Genomic DNA, 23,653 nt, shown 5'->3' with positions numbered 1-23,653 from the left:
TCAATCTGTGTGTTTTTCCAGGGAGAATAGAGAACTTGAATTAGCTGAGATGAACGTCTTGGGCAGTGTTGGTAAAGAGAGATACTGCAAAAGAAAGCGCGCAGCAGATACCACATTCATTCTCACCTCTACTGTATACTGCATATAGTTCCTCTTCCATAGGGATTCCTGGACTTACTTTCCGATAGTCCTTGATTCCTTGCCACTTCACTAGTTTCCATTTATTTTCTTTGTACGTCCCTTTATTCACTTTAAATCTATGATAAATGAAAATTAACATCAAGTACACGCTTTATCATTTTGTTAGCAGTAATCATTATGATTATGTTAATTTTAAGCCAGTAAAAGCGGCTTTTGAGGGTTCCCAGAACATACTTAAAAAAACATTCCTGTAGCTATCACAGCTATTAGATGTCTCTTTAGAATAACATCTTGACTTTGAGAAACACTTGTATTCTTGTTTAACTTTATAAGGTGAGAGGTTCAATGGAACCCAGCTGAGCTTTGATTGCTCCATCTCTCTCTGCTTTAATATTTGCATTTTACACCAGATCTATCTATTATAAACAATTGATGCCAGTACAGCAAGTTCTTAATCATAATGAATTCCACTTTGGTTCTTCTTTTTGTAATTAGAATTAAGATTCTACCATGAACTGGGAAATGCTAAATTGTTAGCAGCATTCTGGTGTTTTGCTGCTGCTTATGATGCTTTTAGTGATTTCATTGTAAGCAATCTAAGATATCACAATTTATGCTGACATGCATGAAATGCTTCCTGGGTGTCCTCTTAAATCTATATTCTTTATGCTCGCCTAAGTCTACACCTGATTCAAGGATGAGGTAAATAAACATCAGCAGGTAAGTGAGATAAATGTTGTAACAATCAGGAAACTAATGTTTTTCATGTTTGGGAATATTAGAGCAAACACACTGAATAATTCTAACAAGTATTATGTACTTTGTTTTGCATTTGTGGCATATGTGGCTAACCATCATGTCATTAGCTTTCTTCCTCTTCTGATTTAATCTTCTTTTCTGTCCCATGTTCATTTGGTCGAGATTGCTTTAATCTCCTCCATTTCTAGGTGGACTCTATCAGTTCATTCTTTGAAAATCTACATTTCCATCTTGGTACTTATACCTTATTTACTTATTAAGGTATAATAACTAACATGTGGGGTTTTTTTGGGTTTTTTTTTTTAAAGATTTATTTTTATTTATTTATACAAGCACTGGGTACAGTCAGAAGCGTGGGTGGGTGAGAGAATTCACCAAAGCCAGAGCGGGGAGCAGAGCAGGCAGAAGGACTGAAGTACACTGCTGAGGGGAGCAGCGGGTGGCAGGAGAGGTCTGTGCGCCATGCGGGACCCTCCTCCAGTGGCTGGGGAGCAGCCGGGGATCGAACCGGCGCTGCAGAGGCTGCAGGCAGCTTCGCAACCCAGTGCTCAACCGCTGTGCCACCGGGGAGGCCCCCAGTTTTTAAAGCTAAATTAGAAATGTTGGGATGTATAAGATCAAAACATCCTTTGTTAAAATTTTTAAGATTTGATGTCAGTGTTAGTAAATTTTCTTGCTTAATTTTTAATGTAATATCTGAGTTTGAAATCCTGTCCTATCATTTACCTAATGAACTGGGGTAAGGTTTTCTTTTTTTTCCCCCTCTATCTATAAAAGAAAAAGGATGTTATTTATCCCACTTTCCTCACAGGAAATCTGTGAGGCTCTGGTGGGATGATGAATACAAAACCAATTTTTATCACCAAACTTTGTTCAGAAAGGAGGGAGAGGGAATTTGCATCAGCAATTCACAACAAATATGATCACTAATTCTATTGGAAATTCACTCATTCCCTGATAATGCAATTAGCAGGTTAAAATGATAATCCAATAGTGTGCTAGAGCCAGCTGTAGCAGTTTATGAGAGCTGAGGATTAAAAAATCAATAATATTGTTAATCACAGGCAATATTAAAAACTAAATTATTCACGAACTTTCATCAAATACAATATTTTAAAAACAAAGATAAATGTTCAAAATGTCGTTTCCTAATTATTTTACTATGCTATTATTATCTATGCCTTGAAGTTATTTTTAGAAATTGGAAAATACTACAATTCACAGGTTGATTTGTTTATTGTCTAAACTTAAAAGCAGATAAAAGAAATTTTAATAAGATTAAACTTAAAAGTGTATGTTTGTGAATAGCAAAAACATTGAGGAAATATTTTTCCAATGCTTGAAAACTATTACCTGATCAACAAAGAAGCCACTCACATCACTGAAAGGTGAGTTAAGTCCAAATGTATATCTTTGTTGTTTCACTTACGTTTTGCTTGTTAAAGCAAAGAAATTCACCAACATTTATATTGCAAATCAGTGACATCTTAGCTGATTTGGATATGAATACACCATTATTTGTAGTCTGTTTTTGGCAAATATGGTTGAATTGCACCTCTATGTTGGTTATGGTTGCCAGAGTTTGGCAAAATCATTGGAACCATTCTGTGAAAATCAATGGGTTATGTGAGACTTACCATAAGTGCTATATATATGCATGCTATATGAAATAGATATAGATATACAGATATCCATTGTCCCCCATACTTGTTAAACATTTACCAGCACACTAATAGGCATACTCTGATTTACTATTTGATAAATATCATTCCATCTGTAAATTGTAACTTGGATTGTAGGAACTCAGAGAGGAAGCAACGAGAGCAGTGAAGAGGCAAGTGCATTGGTCCAGGGAAAGAGTGAGATTTGTACTAGGATGGTGGCAGTGAAGGTAGAAAGCTATGGTGGCACAGAGGAAGCATTTTGAAGGCAAGCCAGATATTCAGCAACTCTGTGAAGGAGAATATCTTTCAGGAACTGTCTATGCTCAAGGAAGACCACCTGGCTAAGGAGACTAGGAAGGGCTCAGTGTGTAAAGGAAGTGAATACATAGAAAATTATACTTGAGAAAAGGTGTCAAGAGTGGCATGTAGAAGGAAGTAAGGAAATACAGACCATGCTAAGATTTTTAAGTAAATATCTTTGAAGGACATGGAGAAAGTTAGACCTTGAAGGGGGAGTGGAACGGGGAAACCCCAAATACCAATATCATGTCATAACTGGAACTCACATACTCAGAAGTTTTCTTATCTAAAAATTTTATTCAGATGTTTGTCTACATAGAGCAATTATTTGTTCATCTCCATTCCTTGATCTATCCTAACCCACAGATTTTTACCCTAGTATTTGTTCATTTTCATTCTAAAACTCTCCATCACCCTATACTGCACAGATAGTGCTGCTTCTTAACACACTTCTTAGGATTTTTTTGCTATGTCATAAACAAAGACCCTGCCATAAGCCATACGATTGCATTGTCTAGTAGTTATCAGCAAGCTTCTGGCTACCACTGCTCTCTTTTTTCTTCTCTTATAATCTACAACCTATATTCCAGTTTACATGGTATATGTTTTGGTTTTAACATTTTATAATGTTAAAAAACCTCTTTTCCCCCACCCACCCTCTTAACCTTAATAACCAGAGAAATAAACAATTCTCAACAAAACATCTACCAATGACTGACACTTTGAGGACTTAGTCTAGATACATCAATTTGGTTTTCTTTTGTCTTCTGATAATTAGCTATTTGATTGATGGTTTCAATTAATCAAGGAATCTTTATTAATAGAAGGGACTTACCCAAACAATTTTCTCTCCTATTTACTCATTCCTTCAACAAAACAGCCACTATTATATGTTAGACGTCAATGTAAGACTACAGGGATTTACAAATGATTCAAATACAGCCTCAAATCTGGAGGAAATGAAGACAGAGTAACAACTTATTCTCAAATAACTTGTTATTGAGACTTGTATAAATATGGTGATAGCAGCATAGGGCACTGCACATCCATCAATAAGTCATCTGGGTATTTAAATATATGGAGAGCATGGCGATAGTCATCAAGGAACATTTCTAGGAGGTGAGCATGACTGATTTCAATGATGTAGGGCCTCTTCCAGGTTATTTTTTCATACAAATAACATATATATGCATATATATATGTATATATATATATATATATATATATATAGAGAGAGAGAGAGAGAGAGAGAGAAAGAGAGAGAGAGTTTGTTGTTAGTATTCTATCTGGACATTTATTTGGTGCTTGAAAAGAAACCTTACTGTTGAAGCAAAAAGAAAGTACACTGATTTATTTAAAAGTTTAGAGGATGTCAGTTTCAGGCACAATTGGATCCAGGGGCTCAAATGATGTCAAAGAGGGTTGGAATCTTATTTTTTAGTTTCACTTTCCTCTTTTTTTGGCTTTATTCCTGAGAAGGCTTTCTCCACCTGCCCACAGCATCTAGCTTTACAACGCCACTACCAGCTTAGTAACGCCAGTGGAGAGTTCTTTTCTCATAAGTTACTGTCCCTATGTGGAGCTTCATTGGTCTAGCGGGGTCACATGCTCATCCACTGAACCAATGACTGTGATCAAGAAGTGTATTCTGTACTGGCAAAGCCTAAGTCAAGAGCTGATCACTGACACCTAAGAACGGGGTACAAATGAGAAGAGAAGAGAGAGATTGAGTGACTCACCAAAATAGAACAAATTCAAGTGGAAGAGAGTTGCTGAATACAGAAAACAACAGATGTCCACTACAATAGCTATTAATCAAAATATTAACAGTGACAATCATTATATATTAATTATACTTTAGTAGAATTATGACCTGAAATGTTTGCAGCAGTAAAAGAACCTTGAAAATTAAGTACAGTTGTTACAAATTCTGCTGGTTTCTGTTCCTAACTTTAATAATAATAATAAAAGAATGTGGATTTGCACTTTAAAATTTCAAATAGTACATTTGATTATCGCTTGGTAGAAATCGTATCTCTACTTATTTGGGCCCCTTTCAGGTGATGTAGTGAAGTTTGAAACTCTAAACTAGTTTTATATCCTTTCTCAAAAGGAATTTGTGTCTCATGACTATGATTCCATGATGGGGTATAGAGCCTCTGCCTCCTTATTTTGCTCTTTCTGTCTTGCCAAGCTGAATGTCATGCAAATGTCTCCAGCCTGGGCACTGGGCAGGCAGGAAGCCAGAAACAGTAATAGAAGCAGGAGGCACTCCATGAATACTTGCTGATTAATTTTAGCTCCATAGGCCTGATGGGTTTTCCATCCCTATAATTACCATCAGCAAATAGTTTTTGAATGATGTCCAGCATATTTTTATTCCTCTTCCCTTGGTTCTGATTTTCATTTTCTATTTTACTTCTCTGTAGTTTCATCACATATTTTTGTTCATCAGACCAACAAAGCATCCTGTGATCAGTTTCTAATAGTTTAATTTTATTATTCCTATGAGATTATCTGCCTAGCTATCTAGCTAGCTATATAAATTCATTTTTATTATGAATAGTTCAAGTCTTCTCTGGAAATAGTGAAGGAATAGATTGTGGGGAGAAAAAGAAATAGGTTATTGAAAATTATTCTGTTTTACAACGAATGTCCTTATATCATTATCTTTGCACCACTATAAAAATATTTCTCTAGTATAGAATTGAAATTATTCAGGCAAATGTGATTCATAACAATCATTAAGTGCCAAAATGTGCCACAATAATGGACTAATTTTTAAGAAAATGCCTATTACCACTTCATTTCCTACTGCCATCCTCCTTTATGCATCTAGAAAAATTCAGTTAGATCAGGAGTGATGGGTGGCTATGCGAAACATACCTTTTGTCTTGCTATGGCCCCAGTTTTGCTGAATCCATACTTATGACAATTATGCTTTAAATTCAAGAGAACTGGATTAAATGAACTGAAAGTCATGTGCAAGTAAGGGATCCCACAATGCTTTCGATGACCAACCTTCATACTATGACGGCACCTACTGTGTGACTTCTATCATGAGCACATGGAGGAGAGATACTGTTCTTGCTTTCCACATATCCACTCACAAGTGGTACTAGGGTCTCAATTTTTCTTTGGAAAACTATCCTTTCCCCAGTTCCAGTCCATTTGTTTGTGGTGGGATTAACCCCATCCCACTGATGAGTAGGGCCTAGCCAATCCGATATGAGCACATTGACAGACTCAAATAAGCTTTTTTTCTAGGCCTTCTACAACTATTCAGAGACCTATTTAAGGAATATCTACGCTGGTAAGACACAAGTTTGGAAGTAGCTTTATTTTACCACTTACAAGCCTCCATCGGAATGAGTTTACATTAAAAAAAGGAGGCAGAGATCTGGTAATAAAGAGATTTTCAATTATATAATTTGATGTCTAGATCCTGAGGTTAGGACTAATCCTAGACTTGACTACTATACACGCTGGTATTCATTTTTTGATTCCTTCCGTCAGTTGGATTTAGCCCTCTAATACTTGGCATGTGAAAGCATTCTGACCACAAAAGTAAAGGAAGGTCTAAAACATGGGATACTTTTCCTTCTAGATGAGAGAGGTGACCTAAGGTTACTCAGCATCTAGATCTAGGGTGACCCCAAAAGAGAAGGGGAAGCCAGGGAAAGGAGCCAGCTGAAAGCCTAAAAATAAACTTTACCTGCTTCACAAGTTTGGCTAGACTTTCTTCTTAATGATTAACTCAGTAATGTGTTCAAACACCTTTATTTAAATAAAATACACATGCAAATATAAAAACATCAGCTTTCAGTTAACTTACTGATCTTTCTACATCTATCTCAGATTTCTATTTTTTATTAATATAGAATTTTTTCTTCTACTTTAGGCAGTACTTTACAAGGAAAAAAGCACACTTACTAATCCTCCAAAAGAATATTTTGTCTAATTTCCTTTTAGGGCAAGCAAAATGTGACTCTACATTTCATATTGACCCAGCCTTACATTGCTTTGCGTATAGCAGAACTGATAACATTAAATACAGCATCTGTAAATATGGTGTAGCAGGAATATGTATTAACATCTTAATATCTTCTGATCATTTATGCTTTTAAAACCAAATCTGATAACTGAAGGAAAAATTCCACCAACATGAAAAATCAGTACCTAGTTGAATTAAAGCCATAATTCTTATATAAATATTGCTACTGCTTTAAATATGTACACTTTATACTCTCATGTGTAACAGGGAAATAAGGTGTGGTGTCAGTTAGGGTTATCATTAGTTGGAGTCAGTAAACATTTATTTAGTTATTAATAACTCTAGTTCAGTCTGAAATAGACTTGAGACTACCTCTTAGTTGTCATGTGGCTTTAGGCAAGTTAGTTAACCTCTCTGAATCTTAGTTTTCTTGTTTGATAAAAAAGGCAATGAAAAAGTATCTTGTGCAGATTGAATAAGCCACTCTAAATAAAACATTTAGCAGTCTCTGACATTTCATAAAGGCTGTTTTTTAAGGATTTATTTATTTATGCATAGAAGAACTGGGGTGTAGGACAGAGGTGCAGGGGGTGAGAGGATTCACCAGAAACAGAGTGGGGAGTAGAACAGGCAGATCTACTGAAATACCACTGCTGAGGGGAGCAGCAGGTGAGGCAGTTGAGGTCTGCTGCACCATATGTGGGTTAGCTCCTTGGCTGGGGATTGAACTCAGATAGTGCTGAGACTTAACCCTTAGGCCACCAGGGAGGCCCTCATAAAGAATGTTATATTACATGATTACTGTTGGACTAAGACCTGTGCTAGGGATAGGGACAAGTGAAGAAACCGACTAATCATAATCCCTATGGAAGTGATACAGACATATAGGCACACCCCATCCAGAAAGATTCTCTCTCTCTCTCTCTGTCTGTCTCTCTGTCTGTCTCTCCCTCCCTCCCTCCCCCATCTTTCTCTGTCCCTTCTTCTCCCTGACTGCAGCCCCTCTAACCCGCCGGCTTCCTTCAAACTTCCTTCTCACCTCATGGATTGGGAAGTGAGGCTCACTGAAGAACACCTGCTGGGGATTCTGTAAAAGAAATTCAGCAACTGGAAATTTTCTTTACATGATTTATCAGGCTCCTCACAGCATTGGGGTCCTATAATTCTATAAACCACACATGTTATAAATTGCTGTGGATCTGATCCTTAAGAAACCAAAGGGAATGTACATTTTTCACATCTATCCAAGCATGCTAAAAAAAAAAAGACATTTAAAAGCACACAGAAGTTGATCATATGCTCTTTACTCAGCAACATTTTACAGCCAAAAGAAGTACAACACAGAAAAATGGAATGATTTGTCTAGAGTTTCACTGATTTGCCAAGTAGTCAAAATGAACATTCAGCTTTCTTATCTCCCGGTTGAGCTCTCTACATACTAAACATGGTGCTAAATAATCTTCAGATGTCAATATTTACCGTTTATGTATTTATTGCTGGCCATGTGTCAACCCACACTTTCATTTGTTTACTTATATCAGTGCTGTCAAATATCCTTTAACTTCATCGTCAAGGTTTGTGTTCCAGTGTACAAAAGCATGGGGGGAATATGGGCTGGGTTTTGGTTTTGGCCTTGGATCCCTGCCACCTCCAAATGCATGATGTTAGGTAAGTTACTTTTTCTTGTCTGTCTTCACTACTCATGTCTCTGGATACTTCCTCCCTGTTTCTTTCAACCCACACAGAAAAAGTTGTTTTGCTAGCTGCAGAACTTTTACTTGACAGGACATCTATAATGGTTTCCTACTGTAGGCCTATATGAAGGTACTGGAGATAGAATCTTTAAGAAAAAGTGAACTTTCAATACAATACCTTGAAGAGATCAGAAAGGTGCCATTAATTATAATGGCTTCCCCTAGACCTTTGTTTCTCAACTGGGGCTGATTTTGACCCCAGGAGATATTTGGCAACAGTTGGCAACCATTTTGGTTATCACAGATGGATGAGGGAAGCTCATTGGAGAATCTCGAGTGGGTAGAGGTCAGGATGCTGCTAAACATCCCACAATCATAGGATAGCCCCCCACAACAAAGTTTTGCCTAACCCCAAATGTCAATAGTGCCAGGGTTGAGAAATCTTGCCCTAGATGTAACCCATTATCTGCTTCTTTTCCATAATCATCGGGAAACACATAATGTTCCTAAAAATCCCAATTTCAGCTGCCAAGGTATATCCTTCAGATGTTTCACATATTTTAACATCTATTGGGGGGGAGGGGGAATCCTTCAGAGTCCCTGGTAGTATCATTCAAATTTTTCTTGCTACTAAAATAATGGAAATTATATTTTTAATCATTCCCTCCTACATGGATAACCCAGTACAAATAACTTTTTTAAGGTGGTGATTTTAATGAAATTCAACAAAAATAGACTCTGATTCCTAATTTGGGAGTCCTTCATGAGGAGTAGAGAAATTTGAAAGTCTTGGCTTGTCTCCACTGCCCTGGGGAAAGGAATGGTTGGCCATGGGGTGGAGGCCCTTGCAGTCTGGGGGTGGGGGAAGCTAAGTACCCTTTGAGTTCTCAGAGTCTTCTTAATACTCCTGCTGGTTCAGGGCCAACAACAGGGGTGGGGCTCAGTGGACTTTGTGTGACCATTTTTCTCAAGTGAGAATTTATTTTGAGTAGCTCTTGAAATGCTACCTTAATGGGCCTCAGTCTTCATTTCTTCTTTTTTCCCTTCTTCTAGAAGTAGTGTAGAGGTTAAGATTATAGGCTCTGGGGCAACCTGTCTGGATTTGAATCTGGCCCTTCCACTTGTTACCCATGTAACCTTGATTAGCAAGATGCTTAACTCCTGTGTGCCTCAGACTCCTTACCTGTAAAGTGAGGGAAAACAGTAGCACCTGACTCAGAGGTTTGCCGTAGGGGATTAAGTGGATTCTTACATATAAAGCACTTAAAACTTAGCCTGGCACATAATAAACAACAAATAAGTGTTAGTTGTCTCTCCAATTTTCATTCTGATTTGCTGTTCTTACAGTCTGGATTCCTAAACTTGGGTATGGTATAATTAGTTGTAGGCATATGCCATTACAGGGTACACAACATGGTCTCTGCCAGGGCCAGCTGGGGGCCAAGGCAAGGAGTGGATGAAGTTCCGATCTTTGCTTGGTCAATTCTACTTGATTAGACTACTAATAGTTTGTGTTTTTCTTTCCCCCTAATCTTTACTAGTTTCCAGTTCTCTATTACATTTCTTGGTTTTTCTTCCCTAGTCTGACATTTCAGCAAAATCTTCCCTGCCTTATATTGTTTTGTTGTTGTTGTTGACATTCCTTACAGCATTGCTTTCCAACTCAACTGTCCATCAAATCATTTGGGAATATATTTAAAGTACAGGTAACTGGACACCCCCTCAAAACTACGGAATCTATCTCTTAGAGCCCAGGAATTTTTATTTTAGTCTTTATTTGAGAAGCAGCATGGCATGTTTTTTCAGAACATGGCTAAGGAGCTAGGTTGTCTAGGCTACTCTCTAGTTGTTGACTTTGGGCACATTATTGAACTGTGTATCTCACTGTCCGAATCTATAAAATTAGGATAAGAGCAAATTTATCTCCTAAGGGTGCTGTGACAATACCTCTTGGGGCCTCCCTGGTGGCGTAGGCAGTTGAGCGCCGCACTGTGAAGCTGTCCACAGCCTCTGCAGCTTGGGTTCAATCCCAGCCAGCAAGGGTCCCACATGGCGAGACAGATCTCTCCTGTCTTGCCCGCTGCTCCCCTCAGCAGTGTATTTCGTCAGTCTGCCTGTTTTGTTCCCTGCTCTGTCTCCAGTGAATCCTCTCACCTTCCCGTGCATTTGGCCTGTACCCTGGTTCTTGTAAAAAAAATAAATCTTTAAAAAAAAAAAAGAACAATGCCTCTTAAAACAATTTCTGGATCATTCTGAACATTTAGAAAATGTTAGCTATTTCTCTGCCCTTTTACTTTCCTATACTATTTCCTCTTCATTCTTGCATTCTCTCTTTCCAACATATATTGGCTATCTACTCAGGACATGACTTTAGGGAATCTAGAATCAATATAATGTGACTCCAGTATTTTATGGAGTTATACTGTAATGGGGGAAATAGAAATGTAAACAAATAAATCATGTAGAGTGTTCAGGTGAGGTACTAATAGATATATGTACAGAGTATGAATGAAAGATTTACTGACTTTCTTAGAATGGAGGAGGGCTTGAGGAAAGCCTCCAAAGAAGTGATTTTGGCATTCAGGTTAGAACAGAGATTAAGTCAATCTATTACATGCACAAACATTTTCAAGAATATCTACTGTATGCTAAGCACCAGTGCCTTCTTGAAATTGTCTTCCTTTAAAGAGTTTTACCTTCATTTTTAACTTGATTTTTTAAAAGTTATTAACCCAGTTGAAGCCTTAGCTCACATCACATATAAAAATTAACTCAAAGTGGGTCAAAGACTTAATTGTCAATACCATAAATCCTTTAGAAGAAAAATAGGTGTAAATCACCACAACCTTGGATTAGGTAGTATTTTCTTAACTATGACACCAAAGCACAATACATAAGGGGAAAATTAATAAACTGGACTAAATCGAAATTAAAAACTTTGTGCTTCAAGGAATTTTATGAAGAAAATGAAAAGAATGCACAGAATAGGAGAAGTATTTGCAAATCATGTATGATATGTTTCTAGATCCAGAATATATAAAGCACTTAAACAATTCAATAATAAAAAGACAACTTTAGTTTTTAATGAGCAAATGATTTGAATAGCTGTCTAAAGACAATATTCAAATAACTAAAAAGCATATAAAAGATACTTAACATCATTAGTCATTAGGGAAACGCAAATGAAACACACATGAAATATCACTTTATACTCACGAGGATGGCTATCATTAAAACAACATATAAAGGGAACACAAGTATTGGTAAGAATGTAGAATAATTGGAGCTGCTATACATTACCGATGGCATTGTAAAATGTACATGAGTTCCCCCAGAAAGTTAATACAGAGTTACCATGTGACCTTGCAATTCTATTCCTGGGATCTACCCAGGCAAAGTAAAGACTTATATCCACAAACACACACACACACGCACACACACTATACAGGAATGTTCAAAACAGCATTATTCGTAATAGACAAAAAGTAGGAATAACCTATAAGTCCATCAGCTGGTTAATGATAAACACAATGTGGGTTAGTCATGCAATAGAATAGTCTTCAGTCATAAAACGAAATGAAGTATTGATGGGCACATGCTATAAGATGGATGAACCTTTAACACCTATGTTAAGCAAAGGACAGGCACAAAAGAGTACAAATTATATGATTCCAATTATATTCAATATCCAGAATGGAAAATCCATACATACAGAAAGTTGATTAGTGATTTCTAGGGGGGTTGAGAAGACAGGCAATGGGAGTGACTGCCAATAGGTACAGGATTTATTGTTGAACAGATGGATTTGCTCTGGAATAAGAGAGCAGGGATGCTTATACAAAATTAGTAATATACTAGACCCACTGAATTATATTTTTTAAAATGATGAATTTTGTGTTAGTAATAAGAAATAAGTTATTAGTGGGCCTCCCCGGTGGTGCAGTGGTTGAGCGCTGGGCTGGGAAGCTGCCTGCAGCCTCTGCAGTGCAGGTTAGATCCCCGGCTGCCGGCGAGCGTCCCACATGGCGCGACAGACCTCTCCTGCTGCTCGCTGCTTCCCTCAGTAGTGTATTTTGTCACTCTGCCTGTTCTGTTCCCCACTCTGGCTCTGGTAAATTCTCTCACCCTCCTGCGCTTCTGACTGCACCAGTGCTTGTATAATAAATAAATAAATCTTAAAAAAAAATAAAATGTATTTGAATAAAGTTTTTTTTTTTTAAAAAAAAGAAATAAGCTATTAGAAACAAACATATGCTCTGTATTTTCTATGGAATGTAGATATAAACCAGCTAAAAGAATAAAGCCACAAATGTAATGCTAATTCATACTTGTTTTATAAAAACTAGTGTTCCATTCTAGGTGAGAAGTTAAAGTACATTCAGATTATTACTGAAAGTAGACAGAGGCCAGAAGAAAGTCAATGTCAAAGGACTTAATTGTCAAGATTCCTTTGACTAGTTTTTAAACTCCCACATGACAATTCATTTGCTCATCAAAGCAACACTTTGAAAAACAATTTTTATTAAAACTTTAAATTGGCAGGCCAAAAACCATTTCATAGTTACAAGGTAGTAATTTTGAGACAAGCATAAGCTCTTGTCATGCATTGAATAGCTGTGAACTGTGGCTAACCCGCCAGGCTCCAGGCATCACTGCCTCCTCTCCATGTGCCCCACTATGATGCCTCCACCAACAATACCTACGCGCATTCTTTTTCCTTAATTTTTTTTATTGAGGTCACATTGGTTTGTAATCCTGCATATGATTCAGAGGCACAGGATCATACCCTTCAAGTTGCTGTCTTTTTCAAATGTGCTTTTACCTAGCTTATTCTTTGGGCAGAGAATCTATGTTAGTGGATGTAGGATTTGACTTGTTCATAGGGATATAATTCACAAACCATATGGGGCTCTTGGGAGATCTTTTTCTACAGTTCTGCTCTTTCTTAAAGGGATTTGAAAGCTAAGACATGCTGCAGTGTGCCCTGGAGCATACCTTGGATAACATAATATTTCTTATCCTCCAGGAAGAACCCTGGTCAACACTGTATTAGGATTGTCATTATTTAGTATCATTTTATTCCAGATACGACTTTCTTTAAAAAAAAAAAAAGGGCAAAGATATAAATAAAGATTCAAAAGCACTTTTGCAGTTTAACCAGGTGAGAAAGATTAATCATGTTGGGCACTGATCTGATGTGGGATGGTGATGAGATGATGTGACTTACCCTTAGTGTTTAACTATGAAATTCACACAAAATGGGTGTGAAGACCATGTCTAGTGTGGAGGTGGACAGCATTATAACAAAGGACTCTGTGAACTGAGGACTTGCTGGCAATACCTTTCTTATATGAGAGGGATGCTTTAGGCCATGTAACCCTGATAACCTTAAAGTTGGTTTCACAGCAGATTCAGCATCCACTAGAAACCTCATGACATATTTGCCTTCTGTGGGACACCATGTTGCAGTGGTAAAGTGCCCAGACTCTGGTTCATACCAGTTCTGGTCTCTACCAGATCTTTAGCTCTGACTTAATATGCTAATCACCTGAGCTTAGTGTAAGCAGGTGGAAAAAGAGGACTGTGGGCTGACAGATTTGGGGTTCTGATCCTACCAGGTTGTGAATTAGCACCAAAGCCATGGCAGAACCACCAAGGGTATGTATATACCAGCTCAGGAAGTTCCCTAGGTCTCTCTGTAGGATTTTCCTTGAAGATACCATATTAGTCAAGAGCCTGCTTTGAATTCCCTTAGGAGGAGGAAGTAATAAAATAGGGTGAGGGGTTCACATGGTGATTGAAAACTGAAGTACTGACCAACTGAGGACTAGGCTCATATATATCAGACCATACCTCTTGCTAAAACCCTCTGAAGGCCTCCCTCAAACTCTGGGAATAAAAAAGCCAAGTTTCATGCTAGGATCCACAAGGTCCTTCCTATCTGGCAATTTCTTCCTTTCTAATCACATGGTACTTGCTCAACTATCTTGCTCACCATGCTCTAATCCATGTGTTGACAAACTATAGCAAAGTCTTGTAAGGTTTTGTCAGAATAGAACACACCCATTTGGGGCCTCCCCGGTGGCGCCGCGGTTGGGCGCTGGGTTGCGAGGCTGCCCGCGGCCTCTGTGGCACCGGTTTGATCCCCGGCTGCTCCCCGGCCACTGGAGGAGGGTCCCGCATGGCGCGCGGACCTCTCCTGCCGCCCGCTGCTCCTCTCTGCAGTGTGCTTTGGTCCTTCTGCCTGCTCTGCTCCCCGCTCTGGCTCTGGTGAATTCTCTCACCCTCCCGGGCTTCTGACTGTACCCAGTGAATGTATAAACAAACAAACAAATGAATAAAACATGCCTCTAAAAAAAAAAAAAAAAAAAAAAACACACCCATTTGTTCACGTGTGGCTTATGGCCGTGTTCATAATGCAGGGGCAGAACTGGATGGTTGAGACACGGATTGTATAACCCATAATGTCACATAGTAACACTTAACTGCATGGATCCTGGGAAATATGATCTCATTGTGGGTGGCAGAAGAACAAATAGTTTTGTTCATCAGCTCGTCATTTTTTGCCATAAAAAACAAGTTATGTGCGCTGAAAACTTCCTTTCCCTTATCATTCTGATTTCGACCCTTTCCCCACCAACCTCCTGGGGCACATTCTTTAGAACCTAGAGCTCAAGGCACACATTTTGAAAAACACTGACTTTACTAATTTGAATTGGCATTGTGAATATAACTATTTTGGTATTTTGATTTATTTATGCATACAAGAGCTGGGGTACAGGCCAGAGATGTGGGGGGTGAGAGGATTCACCAGAGACAGAGAGGGGAACAGAACAGGAAGACTGACTGAAATACACTGCTGAGGGGAGCAGCGGGCGAGACAGGAGAGGTCTGCTTTGCCATGTGGGTTTCTCTCTGGCAGGCTGGGGATCGAACTCCTGTTGCAGAGGCTGCAGATTGTTTCATAATGTGGTGCTTAACCCCTTGTGCCAACAGGGAGGCCGGTCTACATGCTTTAAGTGCATGATCGTACCTAATCCTCACCTATGATATAAGTGCTTTTGTTATCCATTTTAAGGATGAGGAAACTGACAAAGAGTAGTAACTCTTAAGTAACTTGCCTAAGTCACATAAAAATAGTGAATGACGGATACAGGATTCAAAACCTGTACCAAATAATTTGTTTTAGTGTACCTATTTAGCATTACCCAGCTTATGTGGCTTGTGGCTGTGTTGCCTTTACCTTATACAGTAATTTCTGATTTACAGTATTAATGAGATTATCCTCGTTTTCTAAGACAAGTAAACTGAGGCAGGAAAAAGTTAACTGATTTGATAAGGTTATGTATCCTCTTCAAGGCAGCAGGACAGAAGGACCTAGGTGTTTGGATTCCTTTGATCAGATATATAAACACCAAAGCTGAACTGAATGCAACTGCCGGTAACACAATCATGCACCCATTTTTATATATAATGTGTGTGTATATATATATAAATTTATTTATTATTCAAATATATAAATTTAAAATATATAAATACATAAATTTATTTATACCAAAGTGCCAAATATTTGTTTCTGTATAAATATGTGTGCCAGTGTGTGTGTATATGTACATATATAATATATATATATTTTATACATGTATTTCCCTTGAGAGGGAAATTCTGCTCCTCAGAATATGTCCCACCTCACTGGTAAGACAGGCAGTGTAGTGGTAATAAAAATTTGAAAAACACTTTAATATCAACAAATAGAAGCATGGTAAATAAATTATGTTACATCCATAAAATGGAATGTTGTCATCAAAAAGCATGCTTTTTAAATCATCTGGGAAATATATGCACATACATATACTTATTTTATAATTATCATTAACTGTCCCTATTTATGCCTAATATATACTTATTATTTTATATTGACATGTGCTTAAATTGTGTATATTAACACATAATTTTGATATACCTTTGTGGATTTGGTATTTTCATATTAGATTATATTTTATAAAATATATTAATTCATGCTAAATAACTTCATAGGAAATGCATTAAAATATTAACCAGGGTTATCTCTGGGCCATAGACCATAGCTGGTTATTTCTTTCAGCATATTTTTCTATACTTTTCTACTTTCTCCAATCAAGGCATATTACTTTTATAAGAAGAAAAGTTTCATATTGCATGCTTTTTTTAGGAAAGATGCAAGAACCTTCTATTTTGCAGCAAGGTTCTGCCAGTTTCTGGCAGGGGTACTGCCAGTGTCTGGCTACATTCTGGCAGGTTTGCAACCAGTAACCCCCTCCCTGTGCTTGGAACTTGATTTCGATTGTCTACAATGTTGCTTGAGTCAAGATGTAGCAGGGAAAGGGGAGGTTTTAATCTTTGTGGTTTCATGGGATATATTGTTCCGTGTCCCTTTGGGGAAAAGGGAAAGGTTCTGATATGGTTTAGGACAGCAGAGCCCCAAGACTAGGCAGGCACTATGACCCTGAGCTTCTGGGAGTGGGAGTGGGCAATACCTTCTCCAAGGCATTGTTCTGTTTCTACTGATGAAGGACTTGGCAACTTCCAGAGAAAAGACTGTCCACCCCCTACCCTGCAAACCTGAGTTTGAGAATCCAGGGTGCTTCCAAATGGATGACTGATTAGAGAGAGGAATCCGTTCTTGTAGGCAAGAGTGAAGCTGTTGTGGCTATTTCAGTGATACAGGTTGACATTTGTGGAGAGTGGGAGTTATGGGTAGTCTCAGCTGATCCCAGAACTTGTCCTACCTTGCCACCCTGGAGGCAACTGGAAAAAGGCACAGTGGGTGTGATTTGGGAAGAACACATATAAAGCTAATAACACTTTGGGGCTCAAGCAACATTGCAGAAAGTTGACTATAGCAATGAAATCTGCTGGCTCTGAACCACAGGTCTCTTAGGTTTGGAACAGAGATAATTCTCCCTGAGGTGAGGAAGGTAGCTACTAAGATACCAGGAGCAGTTTAAACCTTGGAGGAACAGTGTCTCTGGAGAGCTGTTGGGTGAGGGTGATGACTTCCCTGCTTGGCTTGCTTTGCCTCCTGTAACAAAGTCGCTACCAGGAGCTGCTGTAGCATCTGTGGTTGAAAAAATTGGGTGTAGGACACCTGGCTGCATGTAAGACCAAGTATTCTCACTTTGCTGAGCAGGAAAGTGACAAGTCCTTCCATCTTAGGAAAATAGCAGGCATTTCAATCTGCCAGCTTTGGGCTTGCAGGATTTCCAGGTGGTGGTCACTGACAGCAATGGGGTAGGGATGGAGTTCTAGTCTTGAGGGGCACCTGTGTAGAAGCATCAGAACCAGGGTCCATGGATTTCAGCCATGGTGGGGACTCTGAACAGAATTATTTTTGGTTATGTGTCAGTACCCCTGGGCATTTCCAGAAATACGTAGCAGAGAGGGACTCTTTAAGGGCTGAATTTGAGTAAGGACTCCCATAATTGGAGAAGGGTTAGATGCTTGGGGATGAGTTTGTTTAAACAAAGCAAGCCAGAGGGGCCACTCAAGCTCATAATTCTCCATGAATTCAATGTTTTCCTAGAGCTATTTGGCTTCTGAAGCTACTTATTATAACTATTTCAAGGAGGTGTCCTTCCAAGACTTCATATTTAATTAGATGAGAGAAACACCATAATGTGAGGCAACTCTGGACATTTCAGTGTAGACAGAGTATATTTTTTGTTTCCTCCCCCAAGGGATTGTCTCAATCTGTCCATAGTACATGCAGCAACTCCCTAACTGTACCTTTCTCTGGCTGGTATGTATTCTTTCCTTTCCCCCATTTAAACATAAGCTAACTATGATGGCAGAAGTGCAGAAAAGCAACCTGGTTTATCAATTCACCCCAAGTATCATATGACTGGCAGTAAGCTAGAGTTAGGTTTTATTTCACACAATTATATCTGGGATCTACTACCTTAGATTTAATGCCTTAACAGAAAGGAATCAGGCTAATTTTGAAATTCTTTCATCATGACAGGCTGCGGAGGGAGGCTTTTGGGCAGGGGAGCTTCCTGGAATCTTAATGATACCCCAAAGGCAACCCAACTGACTCATAAAGTTAACTCTGATGGAGTGGATGATAAAAGTAGTAATCCCTAAATCTGTGTAGCCCAAAGTTTACAGAATAATTCAACACATCCTTGTGAGGAAGATAGAACAGACGTGATCATTCCCAATTCACTGCAAAGTTGCTGATGAGAAATTTGCCCTAGTCTCCAGCTAGTAAGGGGTAAAACCAGGACTAAAGCATATCATCATTTGTGCTGCCCAAAGGCTGAATGTTCTGAGACAAGAGGTGTTTTCCTTGACCTCATGGGTATACCGGAACATTAAGGTATGAGAGATGATCAGATTGACTAAATGGTCTATGCCATAGCCAATCCTCCAGAAAATCCTATTGCTTTCGCATTCATAATAAATGCTCTCTGTGACCACTTTCACTTGCCTTTTATAGTCTGTTCTTTACCCGCTGGCCCGAGGGATCTGGTGGACATCAAAGCGGGTTGTGGCATTCCTGGTTTAAAACTCTCCATGGCGCCTCATCTTACTTAGAGTCAAAGTCACCTTGTGGGCCCCACCTTCCCACCCTCTACCCCAGCTCCTCTTTGCTTCAGCCACATGGGTCTTCTTGCTGTTCTTCAAATTTGCCACATCTTCCATATCTATGACTTACTGTTCTCTGGCTGGAGAGCCATGAGACTTGCTCCTACATTTATTCAGATCTCTGTTCAAATGTCATCTCCTCAGAGATGCCCCCCCCAACACTGCATCCTCCCACACTCTCGTCCCTTAGTTTGTTTTCATTTTCTTCATCGCACTTTTCATCTAGCACGTATCTTAAAAATGCTTGTGTGGCTTTCTCCTATCTGGATGCAATTGCAATGTGAGTTTTGTTTTGTTCACTGTTGCATCTTCTTTGCCTAGAACGGTGTCTGGCACTCACAGAATAAATGAAACCGAAAACTCAGAGAGCAACACATTTCTTCAGATAAGCCCACAGAAAATGCTTTCTTCCTTTTCAGTTTGAACTACCCAGCACACAACATCAGTCCTGTGATCATGATCATATTTCTCCCTCCCATGCTCTGACCTCTGGGTGAACTTTAGCAAGTACCTTAACTTCATGAGCCCTCGCTTTACCCAGCTGTAGAACGGGAACAAAAATACCACCTACCTTCCTTCCCTGAAGCTGTAAGTAAGCAGGGTCTGAAAAGTCACCTTTGTTCTCTGAGAGGAGTCACACAGATGAAAATTCTCCTTATGAGGCTACATTAAAGCCCCAGGCAGGGAGGAGATGTCCTTTGTTTCTCTCCATTTTTGCACAGAGTAGGCATTCATTAAATGCTTATCGAAGTTAATATCTGGGGGACATAAACTGCACCTGTTTCTGTGGCAATTATGACGGAAGCTGGCCCCCTTTCTGTGCTAACGCTCTGAAAGCAGCTGAGGAACAAAATCTAACCTAGAAGTGACGCAGATTCCTTTCTCCAGAAGCAAACTGCATGAACTTGATGGACAAATGGGGACTGCTGGAGTGTCCTTTGTTTTTATGTTGAAGCAGAGAATTTCATAAGAAGAGAAAAAATTCATATCAGAGGATTCTTCCTCTCGGGTATAACTTTGCTCAGAGTGACCCCGATTGTGGCTCTTTTAATGTTGGTGAATTTCCTGGTTCTGCCTTGAGCTACTGATTCAGCAGATAATTCCTGCGTCAGACCCTGGTGGAAACTAGTGAAGTTTGGTGTCAGGCACTTTCTGCTGTTACCAGTTTATAGACTAGATGAATGCACAAACATCACACCGAGCTTTTTATTGCTGTCTTCACTTCTTTCTCTTTTTTCCTTCCCCCAGCCCTTTTGTGGCTCTTATTTTCCTCCTTGTCTCAGTCACATTTTATGTTTGTCTCAGACAAATTTTATGGTCCTGCTGGGCTTGAAGGATTACTGACCCTCCAAAGTCCAATGATTTGGTATCAGGAGATCTAAGTTTATTCCTTTGCTCTACCATTTAAAGAAAACCGTTGTAATTTCCCCTGCAGAAGTGAAAGTGGCTACTGTCTACTCAAATGTCTGCACAGGCACAAGAGGGAGGGCGAGAAGGGAGCCAGAGAAGAGGAAGAGGGAAATTTTGAAAGGCCACAAGACAACGCTCACATATGCTCTGACCACCCAGTGGAAAGAAATGAAAACTTGCAATCCAGGGCAGTTTTGCTATTGATTATAATTTTCTGTCATCAAACAGGTGCCAGAAAGAACGTTTTCATTTTGATTGTATACTGAGACTTCCTCATTTGCCTGAGGAGGAGCTATTCAAGGACATAGAATTTATAATTAAAGATGAATAAAATAATAAAATACCTTTTGTTTCCCCTAAAATAAAGCACAGTGTCCCTAAATTATCATAGTGCCTAATTACCATCCTACACATGCATTTAGATTGTAAATGAGCTCTGTTTTAAGCCCCTTTGTAACAGTTGAATAAGGGAGAGATACGCTATGGGCCATACTGATATATAGGATGGTGACTTCCAAAGCTGTGTGGTGACGCCAAGGAGCAGCCCAGAAGAACCAATAGTATTGACTTGTTTGGTGCCAGTCAGATTTTTATCTAGTGCATTCAGTTCTAATCAGCACAATCTTTTAAGTGGATTCGTTTCCAGAAAACTAGCTTAATAATAGTTTAATGGCAGAAGTTACAAAGAGTCACTGTTCTACATAAAATATCTGTAGAAATTACACCTAGAAACTGATGCCTTTTGATTCCACTAGCTGGTGTAACAGCCAGCCAGGTCAGATTGTTACCACAGTAGCAACTTTCATTTTATTATACTTTTGTAATTATTCTGAAAATCTTAATATTAAAGTTAAGTGGTGATATTTCCATATTTTGGAACAGATGAACAGTTCATTAAGATCCTATGAAAAACTGTCTCTAAGAAACTTATTGCATGTGTGCAAAGAATATTACTAAGTTCTTTATGAATATCATAAGGTGCCTCAGAACTGCTTCTTTAGAATTTCATCTTCACTTCCACAAAACTTTTGGCTTCTTCTAATCTTAGAGAAACTGTAGTTTTTTGTAAATGATCATATTTTCCTCTTTGCTTTGACAAAGAAATCCATAAACAAATTTGTAGATCATCTCTAGTGATTCCATAGAACCTTATGTTTCTATTTCTTTTTCCTTTTTTTTTTGATGAAGTGGTGGTGCCACAGTTTTATTCTTGGCTTTATGTTCTAACTAATATTTTTCTCTTCACTCTGATATCTTCAACCATCACTTTTCTCATTTTCTATTCTATACCTTCGTAAAAGCTGCTATAAAAATGTGGTCTCCAAAAAGTTAACATACCCCAAATCATCAGGGTGCTACCACATATCTGATTTCAGTACTCTTTCAGAACAACACATTCAGAATAGTGTTTTCCTTCTTGAAGATCTAAAAAGTGCCATTCTTTTCTGAATTAGCAAAGACAGAATTAGGTTTTGATCTTAGTATTTGATTTAGTTTTAATCGAATCTTGGTTTTCTTTTTTCATCCTTTGCATCAAAAGGAATTAATGTGAACTGTAATCTTACGCTCTATTGTATTAGGCATCACCCTAGGGACATCACTACTGTCACTCTGTGTATATCTTTTTTTCGATAGTTTGATGAGGTGTGGTAAATCCATCTGATCCATTCTGTTCTTCCCCTAGCTCTGCCCAACACTTGCATTTATTTCTTTACTTTCTAAGTCCATGAACCTATTACTGTTTGGCTATTTTGTATTCATAGTTTCTGTCCCCTCTTCCCTCTCTGCCTATCTCTTTGCCCTATTCAAGTATTCCGCCTTTCTCCCTTCCTCCTCTGCTCCCTCCCTCCCATATAGGATTTCCCAGAAGTTATAAAGTAGCAACAAAATCTCACATATAAATAGGCAATTAAAACTAAAATAAAATCCTAGAAAACCACAGAAACAAGTACCATAAAAATCTAGTTGTGATGCCAGTTTTAAACGTAGTCTGCACTTTCTATTAACTCATATAAAGTGGGAAATCAGAATAGATTATATAAGTCCTAGAGACAGACAACTTGTATTAACATATTGGCTGTACACTGAACTCAGCCTGGGGTGGAAGGAGGTGGAAAAGAGGGAGATGGTGGTCACTGGCGATTTATTTGAACAAATAATAGAACAAAGATAACCCATACATTTTGGAATTATCCTGAGGCTCCTCTTACCTTCCTGTCTCACCCTATTCACCAATAAATCCTCTTTTTCCTAGTCTTGAGATTTATCCAGAACCTGTTCTGTGTTTCTTTCACTACTACTGTCATCTTGACACAAGTCCTCATGGTCTCTTGCCTCCATTGGGTGTGGCTTCTCTCAGTGCCCACTCTGCTCCTGCCCTTGACCCTTGAACACGCCCTTCTGCACCCAGAAGCTAATGCAGTGTTGTGGAAATGTCAATCAGCAACCTCTGGTCAAACTTTCACAGTTTGAGTCAAAATCTTTTTACTCCCAGTTTGAGTCAAAATCTTTCCAAAAGCCTATATGGCCCCACAAGATGTGCACCTCTCACACTCTCCAGCTTTCTGATCTCCCACACTTAGTATGCTTCAGCTAGATACCCAAATGTTTCTCCTCTGGCATGCTCCCTCTGCCTACAGATATCCCTCACGTGCACCCATGTCTCACTCTTTATCACTTTCAAGTCTTTACTCAAGTGTTTCCACATTAGAGACCCCATTTTACCTGCATTCCTTATCACCCAACCTAAAATTAAGGCTCCTTTTCTACTCCTGCCCTTCTAGCCCCTTGCTTTATTTTTCACCATTGCACTTATTACTACATAACATACCACATATTATCATACCAATTCATTCATTTCTATCATGCCCTTCTACTAGAGTATAAACTGTGAGCGTAGGATTAGAAAATATCTTTTGTTTATTCTATATGTACAACATCTGAAAGAGTTCTGGGTGGGTAGGTGGCTTAATAAATATTTGTTGAGAAATGTATAAAACAATACTCTGGCCTCATTGGCACAAATTCTAAACAGCTAAGCTAATAAAGCAGAGTGTCATCCAAAC

General features: G+C 38.7%; 1 long non-coding RNA gene across 1 annotated transcript in view; it reads right to left on the bottom strand.

Moving 5' to 3' along the window:
- Positions 1 to 37: 37 nt before the first annotated feature.
- The window catches only part of LOC129145619 (uncharacterized), a 649,656-nt gene continuing 626,040 nt past the window's right edge, over positions 38 to 23,653 (bottom strand). Inside the window, exon 6 of the long non-coding RNA XR_008551418.1 lies at positions 38 to 257. This is a non-coding gene — a long non-coding RNA (uncharacterized LOC129145619). The remainder of the gene's footprint in view (positions 258 to 23,653) is intronic.

Source organism: Talpa occidentalis, unplaced genomic scaffold, assembly GCF_014898055.3.
Source record: "Talpa occidentalis isolate TD23 unplaced genomic scaffold, MPIMG_talOcc4v2.1 talOcc4.13, whole genome shotgun sequence".
Classification (NCBI taxonomy): domain Eukaryota; kingdom Metazoa; phylum Chordata; class Mammalia; order Eulipotyphla; family Talpidae; genus Talpa; species Talpa occidentalis.
The sequence above is the reverse complement of the archived record's forward strand: the minus strand, read 5'-3'. Positions and strand labels throughout refer to the sequence as shown.